The sequence below is a fragment of the Zalophus californianus genome, chromosome 15 (genome assembly GCF_009762305.2).
Source record: "Zalophus californianus isolate mZalCal1 chromosome 15, mZalCal1.pri.v2, whole genome shotgun sequence".
Lineage (NCBI taxonomy): Eukaryota > Metazoa > Chordata > Mammalia > Carnivora > Otariidae > Zalophus > Zalophus californianus.
Genome location: NC_045609.1, coordinates 79,250,880 through 79,266,724, shown reverse-complemented (window position 1 = coordinate 79,266,724; position 15,845 = coordinate 79,250,880). Strand labels below are relative to the sequence as shown.

Here is a 15,845-nt window from a genome sequence, read left to right as displayed (position 1 = left end):
GGTTCTCTCTTTAAAATTTTGAGATACAGTTTCTTCTAACATATCAAAATATACCCTAAATCTCTAGTGTATGGCTTTGTTCTAGTCTCCTGCCTGATCACATTCTCTCCCCTTTTTTTTCTTTGCTTTTTTTTAATCCTCTTCTTTTTTCAAACGTCAATTCCTTTTTTAAAATTTTTTATAATTTTCATCTTTACAGTCATATTCCATCCCTTCATTGTATCAACCCTTATTTTGTACATATATAAGTCTTTCTTTCTTTAAAATTTTAGGAGGCACTTTCTTCTAACAGACCAAAATACACCCAAAATCTACTGTGTGGCACTGATCTATGCACAAGCCTGATCATATTTGATCATATTGTTTTTTTTTGTTCTGTTCTGTTTTTGTTTTTATCTTTTTCTTTTTTTCTTTCTTTTTTCTTTCTTTCCCTTTCTTTTACCCTGGTTTCAGGTCTTTTCTGATTTGATTAGAGTATATTTTCTGGGGACGTTGTTAATCTGTTAGCATTTTGTTCTCTCATTCATCTCTTCTCCTCTGGACAAAATGACAAGACGAAACAAATCACCTCAACAAAAAGAACAAGAGGTAGTACCGTCTGCCAGGGACCTACTCAATACGGACATTAGTACGATGTCAGACCTAGAGTTCAGAATCATGACTTTAAAGATACTAGCAGGGCTTAAAAAAAGCATGGAAGTTATTAGAGACACCCTTTCTGGAGAAATAAAAATTAAAATCTAACCAAGTTGAAATCAAAAAGGGTATTAATGAGGTGCAATAAAAAATGGGGGCACTAACTGCTAGGATAAATGAGGCAGAAGAGAGAATCAGCGATATAGAAGACCAAATGATGGAAAATAAAGAAGCTGAGAAAAAAAAGATATACAACTACTGGATCACAAGGGCAGAATTTGAGAGATAAGCAATACGATAAGATGAAACATTAGAATAATTGGGATCCCAGAAGAAGAAGAAAGAGAGAGAGGGGCAGAAGGTATATTGGAGCAAATTACAGCAGGGAACTTCCCTAATGTGGGGAAGGAAACAGGCATCAAAATCCAGGAGGCACAGAGAACCCCTCTCAAAATCAATAAAAATAGGTCAACACCCCGACATCTAATAGTAAAACTTACGAGTCTCAGAGACAAAGAGAAAATCCTGAAAGCAGCTCGGGAGAAGAGATATGTCACCTATAATGGTAGAAACATTAGATTGGCAACAGACCTCTCCACAGAGACCTGGCAGGCCAGAAAAGACTGGCATGATATATTCAGAGCACTAAACGAGAAAAATATGCAGCCAAGAATACTATATCCAGCTAATAAGCTGTCATTGAAAATAGAAGGAGAGATAAAAATCTTCCAGGACAAACAGAAACTAAAGGAATTTGCAAACATGAAACCAGCCCTACAAGAAATATTGAAAGGGGTCCTCTAAGCAAAGAGAGAGCCTAAAAGCAGCATAGACCAGAAAGGAACACAGACTATACAGGAACAGTCACCTTACAGGCAATACAATGGCACTAAATTCCTATCGTTCAATAGTTACCCTGAATGTAAATGGGCTCAATGCCCCCAATCAAAAGACACAGGCTATCAGATTGGATTAAAAAACAAGACCCATCGGTATGCTGTCTGCAAGAGACTCATTTTAGACCCAAAGACACCCCCAGATTGAAAGTGAGGGGGTGGAAAACCATTTACCACGCTAATGGACACCAAAAGAAAGCTGGGGTGGCTATCCTTATAACAGACAAATTAGATTTTAAACTAAAGACTGTAATAAGAGATGAGGAGGGACACTATATCCTACTTAAAGGGTCTATCCAACAAGAAGATCTAACAATTGTAAATATCTATGCCCCTAACATGGGAGCAGCCAATTATATAAGGCAATTAATAACAAAAGCAAAGAAACACAGACAATACAATAATAGTGGGGGACTTTAACACCCCCCTCACTGAAATGGACAGATCATCTAAGCAAAAGATCAACAAGGAAATAAAGACTTTAAATGACACACTGGACCAAATGGACTTCACAGACATATTCAGAACATTCCATCCCAAAGCAACGGAATACACATTCTTCTCTAGTGCCCATGGAACATTCTCCAGAATCGATCACATCCTAGGTCACAAATCAGGTCTCAACCGGTACCAAAAGATTGGGATCATTCCCTGCATATTTTCAGACCACAATGCTTTGAAACTAGAACTCAATCACAAGAGGAAAGTCGGAAGGAACTCAAATACATGGAGGCTAAAGAGCATCCTACTAAAGAATGAATGGGTCAACCAGGAAATTAAAGAAGAATTTAAAAAATTCATGGAAACCAATGAAAATGAAAACACAACTGTTCAAAATCTTTGGGATGCAGCAAAGGCAGTCCTGAGAGGAAAGTATATAGCATTACAAGCCTTTCTCAAGAAACAAGGAAGTCTCAAAAACACAACCTAACCCTACACCTAAAGGAGCTAGAGAAAAAAACAGCAAATAAAGCCTAAACCCAGCAGGAGAAGAGAAATAATAAAGATCAGAGCAGAAATCAATGAAATAGAAACCAAAAGAACAGTAGAACAGAGCAACGAAACTAGGAGCTGGTTCTTTGAAAGAATTAACAAGATTGATAAACCCCTGGCCAGACTTATCAAGAAAAGAGAAATGACCCAAATCAACAAAATCACGAATGAAAGAGGAGAGATCACAACCAACACCAAAGACATACAAACAATTATAAGAACATATTATGAGCAACTGGGGGGGATGGGTTAGCCTGGTGATGGGTATTAAAGAGGGCATGTTCTGCATGGAGCACTGTGTATTATGCACAATGAATCATGGAACACTACATCAAAAACTAATGATGTAATGTATGATGATTAACATAACAATAAAAAATTTAAAGAAAAAATAAAGCTTCTTAAAAAAAAAATTGGAGAAAGTGCTCATGACCTTGGGAGTACACAAAGATTTCTTAATTAAGACACAAAGAGCATGAGCCATATAGTAGTTCTTATATTGGACTTAAAAAAATTAAAAACTGCTCTTTGGAAGGACACTGTTAAGAAATCGAAAGACAAGCCACAGAATGAGAAAAATATTCAGTACATATATGTCTATCAAATAACTGATACCCAAGAACAGGCAAGAAATTATTACAATTCAATAATAAGAGAGGCAACCAAACAGGAAAATGGCCAAAAAATCTGAAGAGACAAGTCAGTGAAGATACAAATAGTAAACGAGCACATGAAAAGACATTCATGATCATTAGTCAGAAAAGTATTGCAAATAAAAACCATGAGATACCACAACATACCTAATAGAATGGCTAAAACAAAAACAACCCAAAAAACAACAAAACCTGACAATATCAAATGCTGACAAGAATGTGAAACAAGTGAATTCCCTCTCATACACTGCTGGTAGGATGCAAAATGGTACAGCAACTTGGAAGAACAGTTTTCAGTTTCTCATAAGTTAAACATACCATTACAATATGACCCAACAATTCTGTGAACTGAAAGATGTGTTTGCACAAAAATCTGTACATGTCTACAGCAACATTATTTTAACTGGCAAAAAGCAGAAACAACCCAAATGTCCTTTGACCAATAAATGAATAAATTGTGGTATAACCAATACAATGGAATACTACTTAGCAATATAAAGCAACAAACCACTGATACATACAACATGGATGAATCTCAAATCTATTTGGCTAAGTGAAAAAAGCCAGACCAAAAAGGCTATTGGGACAGAGAACAAATTAGTAGGTGAAGACAGAGGTTGGCTTCGAAGGGTAATATTTGTAGTGATGAACTCTTTTGCATCTTAATTGTGGTGGGATACACCACTACGTAATGAATTCATCAAAACTCAGGCCTATATACCACAGAGTAAACTTTACTACATGCCAGTTAAAAAACAAAACAAAACAAACTACAGTGATTTTAAAAAAACCATCAGAATTGCTAGGGCTTGAGGGGCACCTGGGTGGCTCAGTCAGTTAAATGTCCAACTCTTGGTTTAGGCTCAGGTCATAATCTCAGGGTTGTGAGATCGAGCCCCACACAGGGCTCCCTCCACACTCAGTGGGGAGTATGCTGGAAATTCTCTCCCTCTGCCCCTCCCCCCTACTCTCTCTCTAATAAATAAACCTTTAAAAAAAAAAGGAATTGCTAGGGCTTAGGATAAGGAAAAGGACTACAATGTTTTTTGATGTGTAACTGTTGTGTATCTCGATTGTGGTGGAGCTTACACAATTATATGCACATGTCAAAACTTACAGAACTGTGCCCTAAAATGAGTAAAATTTACTGTGTGTAAATTATACATCAACAATCCTGAATTTAAAAAGATACCATACACACTCACCAGATGGCTAAAATTAAGCAAAATGACAATATGATATGTTGTCAAAGATGTGGTGCATCCAGAATTTCTGTACGGTTGATGGGAACGTAAAATGATACAACCACTCTGGGAAAAGTTCTGGCAATAAACCAAACCAAACCAAAATAATACACCTAATCTCTGACCCACCCATTCCAATCCTAGGTATTAATGCAAGCAAAATGAAAACATATATTTATGCAAAGACTAATTCACAAATATTTATAGTTTTATTTCTAATAGCCTCAAACTAGAAACAACCCAAATGTCCATCAACACACAAAGGGATAAATAAAATGTAATCTGTCTATACAGTGAAATACCATTCTACTGTGTGAAGGAACTACAGCCACATGCCACAATATAGTCAAAACTCATCAAACTGTAAACTTTAAATGGATACAGTTTATTGTATGTAACTTAAAGTTCTAAAAAGTTAATAAAAAATATCCAGTAGCAATAAAAAATTCATTGATAAAATTGACCATGCAGAACTTTTTTTAAAAAGCTTTTGCATGGCAAAAACCTGATAAGCAAAGTCAAAACCAGTAGAAAATATTTACAACTTATAATATGATAACATTTAAAGAGCTTGCAAAAAAAGTCAAGGGAAATATTATCGAAAGTTCAATAGAAAAATGGGGAAAACGCATGAACAGATATTCTGCAGAAAAAGATATAAAAATGGCCCTTAAACATATAAAAAGATGCTCAACTTTATTCATAATAAGAAAAATCTCAAAATAAGAGATACAGTAGGCATTGCCACTGACACCATAAAAAAGAACCAGACTTCATGTGCCTAAGAACATGACAGCATCCATGAAACACTTCTGAAAAAAAAAATGCTTGAATTTGACCAAACCTCTAGATCTAACTACCAACTGATAGGAAACAGAAAACAGGGGGAAAACATGTTAAACCACACCACAGGGATTCAAACAGCAAAATCCAAACTATAAGAAATTTCTCAGGACAAGTAACATGATTTCTTCAAAAATAAATTCCAAGGGAGCAGGGGGAAAGGAACAGGAGGAAGAACCTATAAATTAAAAAACTAAGAGGCACCTGGAATGACTCAGTCGGTTGAGTGACCGACTCTTGGTTTTGGCTCAGGTTGTGATCTCAGGGTCCTGAGATCCAGCCCCACATCAGCCTCATGGGGGAGTGTGCCTGAAATTCTCTCCCTCTGCCCCTTTCCCTGCTCCCAGGTGCACTTGCTCTCTCTCTCTCTCAAATAAATCTTTAAAAAATAAATAATAAAAGACTTAAACACAATCACAACATGTGGACCTTATATAAATCCTGTTTTTAAAAAAAACCCTGACGGGGCACTTGGGTGGCTCAGTCAGCTGAGCATCTGCCTTTGGCTCAGGTCATGATCTCAGGGTCCTGGGATCAAGCCCCGCCCCCCCATCGGGCTCCCTGCTCTGTGGGGAGTCTGCTTCTCCCTCTCCCTCTCTCTGCTGCTCCCCATCCCTGCTTGTGCTTTCTCGACTCTCTCTCAAATAAAATCTTTAAAATAAATTAAATTAAAAAAACACTAACATATTTAAGAAAACTAGATATTAGGATACTGCCTAATGGTATTAAGGAAATGGATCTTTATTTTCAGTGTGATAATGTTATTGTGGTTATGTCATCAAGAAAATGAATCCTTATCAGTTAGAGGTATTTACTGATACAGACATAAAATATTACCTGCATAATCTAGGGGGAGGGAATGAAGAAGGCATGGCCTGGAGTGACAGTTGTTGGAGCTACATGATGGGTACTATAGTTATATAATTCTGTCTGCTTTTGTGGATGTTCACAATCCTTCACAACAGAAAAAAAGCTGTGTTACAGAGAGATACCATTTCTCACCTATCTCACTGGCAAAAAGTCAAAAGCTTGCCAATACACTATATTGGTGATGCTATTAGATAACAGGGACTCTTTTACGCTGCTCATGAAAATGCAAAATGGTGCAACCCTACTGAGGTGAATACGGCACTATTTAACAAAATCACATATACATTTATCCCATAACCCAGTAATCTCACTTGGTATTATAATTCTGAAAATACTTTATATATATGATAGTATTTGATGTGCACTATAGGATAATGTAAACATATTAATGCTGTGATTATCTTGCCGTAACACTAATATATAGAATATACAATATAGAATATAAAATATGATACCATGTAACATATATAATATAAAGTAATACAACATTTATTTGTTATTAGGAACCAAGATATTCATGGTAACAGAAAAGATGTATAAATAAAAAAGGCAAAACTCTACATAATACATCTGAATTAGAGATATTATGAACTCATTCTTTGAAAGTATGATAGTAACAGAAAATCATCACTTTTGCAACCTCATCACTGATTTAAGTAAGGATCTTCAATGAACACTAAAACCAATATATAACAGGTTGTTAGAGAACAGAATATTCACAGTCTCAAAATATCTACCCCACAGTTTTCTTATTAATATCAAAGAGGAAAATGTATCTTTACAATGAGAGATCTTATAGCCCCCACCTTTACCAAATGCTTAATTATCTAATGACTCTAGATGCTAGGTACTAACGAATACTACCTCTTCCTAAACAGATCACATATTATATGATTCCAATGATATGAACTCCATATGGGCAAACCCGTAAAGACAGAAGTAGATTAACACTTGCCTAGGGATAGAAGGGGTGAAGGGAATAAGGAGTTGCCTAGGGATGGGAGAGGACAGGCTGCATTTTAGGGTAATAAAAATATTCTAAAATTGATTGTGGTAACAGTTGCACAATTCTGTGAATATACTAAAAACCACTCAATTGTACACCTTAAATCAGCAAATTATATCTTAATAAAGCTGTTTTTCTAAAAAAAAGAAAAGAAAAGAAAAGAAAAAGAAAGAAGGAAAGAATTACAACTGTTTTTCATTCTAGATCACATCAGAAACTCTAAGAAACATTTCATCTCCCAGACCTCTGAACGTTATTAGAGTGTCCCAGGAGGTGGCCCATGGACCTCTTCTCTGTATATACGCAGTTCCTTGGTGAGCTCACTTATTTACACGGGTCTACATAGAGATGGTTTCCAACAGCTCTCTCCAGCTCTGGACATCCAGCTGAACTGCAGACTCATGTATACAACTATCTACATATCTACTTACTTAATCTAAAAGACATCTCAAACTTAACAAACAGCATCAGATATTCCCCTTAGAAACCTGTTGTCTCAGTCCTCCTCATCTCAATAAATAACCACTCCCTTCTTCCAGCTGTCAGGCAAAATATCTTAGAGTCAGACTTGAATGAATCTTCTTTCTCAGCAAATCCTGTTGGCTCCATCTTGTAAATACATCCAGAATCCCACTACTTCTCATCACTCGCATTTGTAGCCACTCTGGTCCAAGCCACCATCACCTCTCAGCTGGATGACTGTTCCTTGCTTCTGCTCTTGCCCCCTTCACTTTATTCTCAACAGAGCAGAGTGGTCCCATTAAGACATATATCCAAGTGTTTATTCAGTAAACACATACTACTACTGGCCAAGCACTGTTCCAAATATTTAAATATTAGTTTATTTAATCCTTGTAACAAATTTACAGATGAAAAAACAAAGCACAGGGAATTTTAAAAATAACTTGTCCAAGGTCATAGGTTTAGGAAGTGGCACAATTCAGATTCAAACCAGAGGAGTCTAGCTCTGGAGCCCAGGCTCTTCAATACCAGGTAATGTCACTCTGCTCAAAACTCTTCAACTTTGGCTATTTATTAGAATTACCTAGCAGTTGTTAAAAATCCTGATGCCAAGGCTGGACACCCCCCTCCCAGACCAATTAAATCAGAAACTCTGGAGATGGGGGGGTGCCTGGCTGGCTCACTCAGAAACACATGTGACTGCTGATCTCAAGGGTTGTAAGTTTGAGCCCTACATTGAATGTACAGATTACTTAAATAAATAAAACTTAAAAAAAAAAAGAAGAAGAAAGAAACTCTGAAGATGGGATCTAGACATTAGTACATTTTTAAATCTCCCCAAATAATTCCAGTGTTCAGCCAAGGTTAAGAACCATTGTTTCAATGTGATCTCATCTCATTCAAGTAAAAACTAAAGCCTTTACAAAGACATAAAGGCCTCACCTACACACCCCACACCCTATCCCAGTCCCCCTTGGTCACTCATCTGGCCACTGGACTCTGTACTATGTCAGACAAGCTCCCCACTCAGGGCCTTTGAACTCAAATATCACTTTCTCAGAGAAAGAGCGACGACACCCAACTTGACACTATCTAAAATTGCAAATGTGAACTGTACTGCCACTTCCTATCTGCCTTTCCTGCTTTATTCTCCTTAGCATTTGCTGCTAACAAACAGTATCATTTACTTATTTACCTGTTTCTCCACACTGGAGTGTAGGCTCCACAAGAGCAGTGATTTTTTTTTTTTTTTGTATTTACTATTGTTTCTTCAATGCTTAAAACAGTCCTGATCCATGGAAGGCACGCAATAACTATTTGTTGAATGTAGTATTAAGATGCCCATAATAATTGTAACAAATATTTTCTTCCTCCACAATTGTTTTATTCAAGTATAATTAACATAGTGTTATATTAGTTACAGGTGTACAATATGGTGATTCAACAGCTCTATACATTACTCAGTGCTCACTGTAGTAAATGTACTCGATGCCTTTTGCCTACTTTACCCATCCCTCATCCACCTCCCCTCTAGCAACCACCAATTTGTTCTCTGTAGTTAAGAGCCTGGGGTTTTTTCTGTCTCTTTTTTCTTCGTTCATTTGTTTTGTATCTTCAATTCCATGTGAGTGAAATCATACGGTATTTGTCTTTACCAGACTGACTTATTTCACTTAGCATTATACCCTCTAGATCTATCCATGTTTTTGCAATAAATATTAATATTTCAGTTTCTAGATAGAAAGCTGCTTTTTCCTCCTTAGACAAGAAATCATTTAGCAGATTTAACTGACTGGTTTGCTTAGCCAATGGAAGGAAAAAGGTTCAAACACTATATTTCTATTTGTATTTATATTTTTAGTAAAGCTAGTATGAGGCAAGAATAGATAAAATTATATTATTAAAACCTTCCCACAAATGTATCCTCCAGTCTAAGGTATAGTTAGATCATACAAACAGTCATCAATTAACATTGTCACAGTTAATACTTCATCAGTGAGGACCCAGGAAGTAAGCCAAAAAAACAAAAACAAAACAAAAATCACAGACCAAAGAAAGGAAAAATTAAATTCTGCACAGTTAGACGTCATTAGGCCCACAGGGCTTCACTATTATATGTTAACCAACTAGCCTTGTTGTCCCAAATTTGCTAACACAAAGCTGAGGATTTACAGACCTCAAGGACCAAACATTTGGGAAGCCCAGCACTGACACCCCTTCCCTCACACACACCCCCCTCAGGGCTCTGGCACCATAATCAACACTTTACCATCATTTGATATAAGCATTTGACAGAAGAGAGGGAAAAAATTCGAAGTCTTCCAAGTCTTCAGGGAGAACACTTGGGAAGGAAGGAGGTATTCACCCCAAAACGGTGGCAGGAGCCCTCTAAGAGAATCATTTACCAAGAAGTGTCTATAAGGAGAGACCGGCATTCCAGTCTTTAGTTCAATGCCTACTCATGAAACAGACTGAGTGGCTGGTCTGTACTTATTTGAGCGGGGGGGGGGGGGGGCAAAAAAAATTAAGAAATGTAAGGGCACAAAAAGGGGGCAGATTTATGCAGCTGGCATACCACTTGGCATCATAAGGAAGTGAGTTTCCAGTGGGTTACATGGAAGCTACAGGAGATAGCTAGACTTGAGCTGTCTTGCTGTTACCAGAAAATCTGGCTGTAGAGAGAAAAGATCCCCCAAGCATCTCACCCCCAGGAACCAGGGGGTGCGACTGACAGGTCAGGCACAAGCAGGTGGCCGTGTAGGCCCACAGCAAATTTCACATCCAGGAATTATGTGCAGTGAGAAGTCTCTGAGAGCTCACCAAAAATTCCAGTGTGGGCGCCTATCAGTGGACATCAATGGTTTGCCACTGCTAATCAAAAGAGGGCTTTAACAGCACCCGGTAAGATAGACTTGTCTTTTTCCATTTTTCTTCTTACAAGTCCCTGACGAAGTAGATCCCAGAAGAGGAAAGAGAAGGAGGAATCCTGGGAGCATACCACAATTCCTCCCCACTCCAAGTATTTCAAGTAATAAGTGGCCTGACACTGGGGCAGGGGAGGAGAACTTTAAATTGGAGATTGAAGGTTTAAACTGAAAGAGACAGACTGGAGCTTTTAATAGCTATAAATGATGGAAAAGCTATCATCTGTCCATGATGTGATGAGGTGAGGAGAGAGGGGAAAAAGGAAGACCCCACAAAACATAGTTGAAAGCAGTGAATGGTGAAAAATAAAACTGTCTTCTGTTTGTATTCCCCAAGCTCAGACTACTCAACAACCTGATGGTATATGGAACAGCATCACTGCCCTTAGTAATGAGAGCAAACACCAGACATGAAAATTCCCATGGGGGATTTACTGTACTGGATAAGATGCTACATTAGAAGTCCTCTGAGACTGCTTCTAGTTCTAAGTGCCTGAGATTGTCTTTTCTTCAGGAAGAGGGTAAACTGAACACAGAAGACAGAGTTCAATGGTTAAACTACAAGAGGCTAGATTATGTAAAAGCATAAAACCACAACTTTTTGAAAAATAAAACTATCAGACTGACAATAATAAGATTCTCATGTAGGAAAAAATATTTAAGACTCTAAGGCTTATTTAAATGCTAAAAAATATCCCAAATGATACTGATTTTCTTTTACAGTCAAGACATTCCAATTCAAATTCTGATATAAAATCCCAAAAACACGGGGCACCTGGGTGGCTCAGTCGGTTAGGCATCTGCCTTCAGGTGGTCCTGGGGTTGAGCCCCGCATCCGGCTCCCTGCTCATTGCGAAGCCTGCTTCTCCCTCTCCCTCTGCCTGCCACTTCCCCTGCTTGTGCTCTCTCTCTCTCGCAAATAAATAAAATCTTAAAAAAAAAAAAAATCCCAAAACACTATTTCCCTGAATCAAAGCAATTCAGCTAATCAAAAGTCTTATCAAAATAAACAGCAAATATGTTTGCTTAAACATTTTCTAGGAATTAATTACAAGCTCACATATTCTTTATTACACAGCAGCTACTAGGAAAAAATATTACTCAGAGTTCAATGGTTTAATGTTACTCATTAAGCATAACTGAGTCCTACTGCTATAACAGTATCAACAGGAATTTTGATTTTTAAATAAAAACATCCCATATTTTTGTTTCTAAAAATAATTAAGCATTACAGACAAGCATCTAAAACCACCAGAAGTTTCTGCCCTAAGAACTCTTTTCGATACCATGTTAATACCTTTCTAAATGCTGTGTACCTAACGGTCAAAACAAACTCAGTTTTAGTATTTCTTTCCTACCAAAACCATTTTATTATATTATTGCAGGTCAGAAATATGAAAATCATCTTAAAATTTAAAATCAAAATTTAATATTAACAAAAGTAAAATGCTCAAGCATGTGGAGAAGTAGTATTTGTACATTACTTCACCTCAAAGCTGAGGCCGTTACTACTACTATAGTACTTGAAGTTTTCGATCTCATAAAAGCACAGTGTTAACTGTTGTCACATCTGAATAATTACTATATTGTATTCAGAAAACGTTCTCTTCCATTCTTAAACGACAGAATTATTTAAACAAGAACAACAATTTAACATCCAGCAATATTTCAATATCAAAGTCTAACTTAAATTATGCTAATAAATTATTTCATAGATTTCACTCAGGGTTACAAATTATCGTACAGTCAACATAACAGTAAGTTTCGCAGTAAGACTATAGGAACTTTGAGGCTTAAGTCTTTTTTGTTTTCTTTTCAAACTGCATTAGACATTTCTAGAGGAAAAGCCTCTACAAAAATATAAAATGTTTCCATCTTTCCTAAATATTTTCCCAGGAGTCTTCAATATTGTCTCATCCTATACGTTAACAACAAATACGGAGGACTGCCCACAGCGGCTTTTTAAAGAAAAAACCCCAGGGTGCCTGGGTGGCTCAGTTGGTTAGGCAACTGCCTTCGGCTCAGGTCATGATCCTGGAGTCCCGGGATCGAGTCCCGCATCGGGCTCCCTGCTCAGCGGGGAGTCTGCCTCTCCCTCTGACCTTCTTCCCTCTCATGCTCTCTCTCTACCATTCTCTCTCTCTCAATAAATAAATAAAAAAATCTTTAAAAAAAAAAAAAAAAAAAAAAAAAAAAGAAAAAACCCCAATGCTATTTTAATGTCCTTAAACATTTCTAAAAAGGTCCTTCCGGCTTATGAACTCATAGCAGTTTCCTAACAATTGTATACTTATCCTGTTTTACTGTCTCTCGTGGTCTATGACAAACTCAAATTGACACACCACCTCTCTTTCCTATTTTGCTACATTGCTAAAACTGGAGAATAAAAAGATACAAACCTGCTACTTCCCTCCTCCCCAAAGCAACCACAAAACTACTAATTAGCAAGATAAAGTGCCATATGAAGCAGTTTCAGTCCATATAAATCACTTCTTCTCAAGTCACAAAAGTTACCCACTACTTACCACAAAAAGCCAATTCAAGCTATATCCCTTGATATTCCTTGATATGGCTCTCTCTTCAAGAGAAACCCACCAATGGATATTCTGTAGGGTTTATAGCACTATAAAATAAATTAACCATTAACTCAAATTCTGCTAAGCTCATTCTTGTTTAAATATATAAATATTCTAAAATGTAATTTTCCTTGGGAAGATTTGGTCGAGATGAGGACTATTTAAGCAAACTCTATTTGGGGAAATATTTTTTTGCCACAAGTGTATTAATATGAAAATTAGGAATATGAAAAGTAACAGGCATTTTAGTCAGAATGAATCTTATTATTTCTGAAATAACAGTTCTTCAAGTCCTTCACATTGTGAAGAAAAATGGAGCTTTACAAAATGATTTTCTGCAAGTTCTCCGATTCATAGAAAGCTGAGCCAAATTTCCCTGTAAAGTGTTTCAAAGGCATTAAACTCACACAGAAAGTATGTAAGCCGAGTCCTTGCGGGGGGAGGGGGCGGGTAATAAAGCAGACTGATCAGTATTTCTAAGATAAAAAGACAATGGTTATAAACCTCACAGCGCGCTACTTGTTCCAGTCATTAAACACACAGGAAATAAGACTTTCTAGTTAGTAAACTAATTCACAAAGGCAATGACTTCATTGCCTTCATTCAGAAAGTCCTGCTGGAACAGACAACAATCAATCGTAAAATAAGAAAGCAAGTATTACAGGACTGGAAGGTGAAAAAGGGAGAGGAAAATGGCACAAACTGCGCGCATATTTCTTCCTTAAACCTCCTCTTGGATCTGCCCCCAAACTGAACAACCGAGTGCCCGGCGCAGGGCAGATGCTCGGCTTCGGGGCTTAGCATGACTAGAATTCAACAACGGCAATAAACGCTATAAATAACAAGACCGTTTTCACTCTGACAACACTTTCCCCTCTGATGATCTATCCAGGAGGGTCAATAGAAAGTATCTGAAATAAACCACAAACCACTCAGGACCTCCCCAAGGCGCTGCGGCTGGCAGCTGGCCTCGAGGCCAAAAGACCAGGATTCTTTCTGATCGCTGCCCCCTGGTCCTACCTGCGTGACCTTGGGCAAGTCACTTTCAACTCTCGCCCTGGTCATCTGCACCATTAAGGTGCGAAGATAAAGCATGATTCTACGGCACAGGGCGGAGTCGATTACTGACTCGGCGAGTCCTAAAGTGAAAGCGCATTAAGCCATTAGAAAACGATGCCCAAGGCAGCTGAGCCCCCGGGGGCACAGCCCTGGAGTCTAGCCACTCCGACAGGCGTCGCCCGCCGGGAATCCCCGGACAGCTGGCCGGCGCAGGGCGCCCGGGAGCAGCGCGCGACCGTGCTTTCCAGCAGAGCCCCCGACCCGCTCGTCGGCGACCGCGACCGCCGCCGGCCTCCCTGCCCTCCCCCGCCGGACGCCGCCGAGGGCTGAGGTCAGGAAAACAATAAAGGAGTCGCGGGAAAAGGACACCGCCCCCTCCCGCCGCCCCGGAGCCCGCGCGCAGGTGAGCCAGCGCCGCGGCCTCGCCCAGGTGCAGCCGCGCGCGGCGGACACACGCGGAGAGGAGCCGCGGGGCAGCCCGGGACCCTGCGCCGCCCGCCGCCCCTCACTCACCAGCGCCCGCCGGCCCCTCGGCGGACGCGCGGTCGCCTCCCTGTTCGCCTCAGCCGGAGCAGCGCTCCCGGAGCCCGGCCCCGCCCACCCCGCCCCGGTGCGACCGCGCTCCTCACGCCCCACTTCACGTCGGCCCTCGGCCCGCAGCACCCGCACAGCCGTGGCCCCGGCTCCCACAGGCACCGAACTGCCGGAGCGGCGCCCACGACGGCCCGTCCACACACTGCGCACGCGTGCCCGCGCCGGCTCAGCCCCCAGACGGCGGCCGAGATTCCGGAGCGGCACTCCCAGCCCGCGGAGACTACAAGTCCCGGCAGGACCCGCGCGAGTCCCGGCGGCGTGGCGGGCCGGGCCTCGGGCGTCTTCCTGGTTCCAGAGGGGGTGGCCTCGGCGCGTCGGAGCGGGCTGCGCGTGGACCTCTGGGCCCCTGCGCTGCGGTGCCTCCTGGGATTGGTAGTCTTCGAGGACGGAGAGGCTTGGCCCGGAGTTGGCGGGGGAAACTCGGGGTTCTCTGATGTCTTCGCCTAGAGCTCCGCGGCCCAGGGATCTTTAAAAATAGGCTTCCTTCGCTTGCGGATAATTTGTTTGCAGGCTGTCCTATAATCGGTCCAGGAAGCATAAATTCACAGGCTGCTGTGTGACCTGAAGGAAAACGCTTTACAGCTCTGCGCACCAACTCTTGGCTCATAACCGTTTCTCCCTAGAACTATTAGCTCAGCCTCCTACTTGATAGGACAGGGGGCTTAGAGAAACTTAAAAAAGGATGAATTCAAATTCTTTCAGGAAATATGCAGCATAAATATGTATTCTCATGACCATTCATAAATATTTAACATTTGTTGAGCGCCTGCTATGTGCCAGCGCCTGTGATAGGCACTAGGTGTACATCTGAGAACAAGACGGACACCATCCTGCCTTCGTGGAGCCTGCAATCTGTGAGGAGAGCTAGTCCTTAAACAAGCAAGATAATTTTAGATTTTAATGCAATGGAGAAATGGCACCAGTTAAAGAGGTGGAGGGGTACTCTAGAGAAGGTGGTCAGGGAAGGCTCTCTGAGGAAGTGATATTTGAGCTGAAACCTGAAAAATGAGAATTATTCAGACATGCAAAGAGCTGGGAAAGAATTATATGCCACACCCTCCACAGTGCGTGACACACATTAGGCTCTCA

At 40.1% G+C, this 15,845-nt stretch overlaps 1 protein-coding gene across 6 annotated transcripts in view; it reads right to left on the bottom strand.

Annotated features, from left to right (window-relative positions):
* The window catches only part of PLEKHA1 (pleckstrin homology domain containing A1), a 59,026-nt gene extending 44,068 nt beyond the window's left edge, over window positions 1-14,958 (bottom strand). For 4 of the 6 annotated variants that reach the window (XM_027590243.1, XM_027590250.1, XM_027590222.1 and 1 more), the window contains exon 1: window positions 14,676-14,827. The gene's annotated coding sequence lies outside the window, so the exon portion shown is untranslated. Of the gene's footprint in view, window positions 1-13,052; window positions 13,151-14,675; window positions 14,828-14,858 lie in introns of those variants that run through there. The other 2 variants (XM_027590233.2, XM_027590238.1) reach the window with 2 other exon arrangements.
* Between the last annotated feature and the right edge of the window lie 887 nt (window positions 14,959-15,845).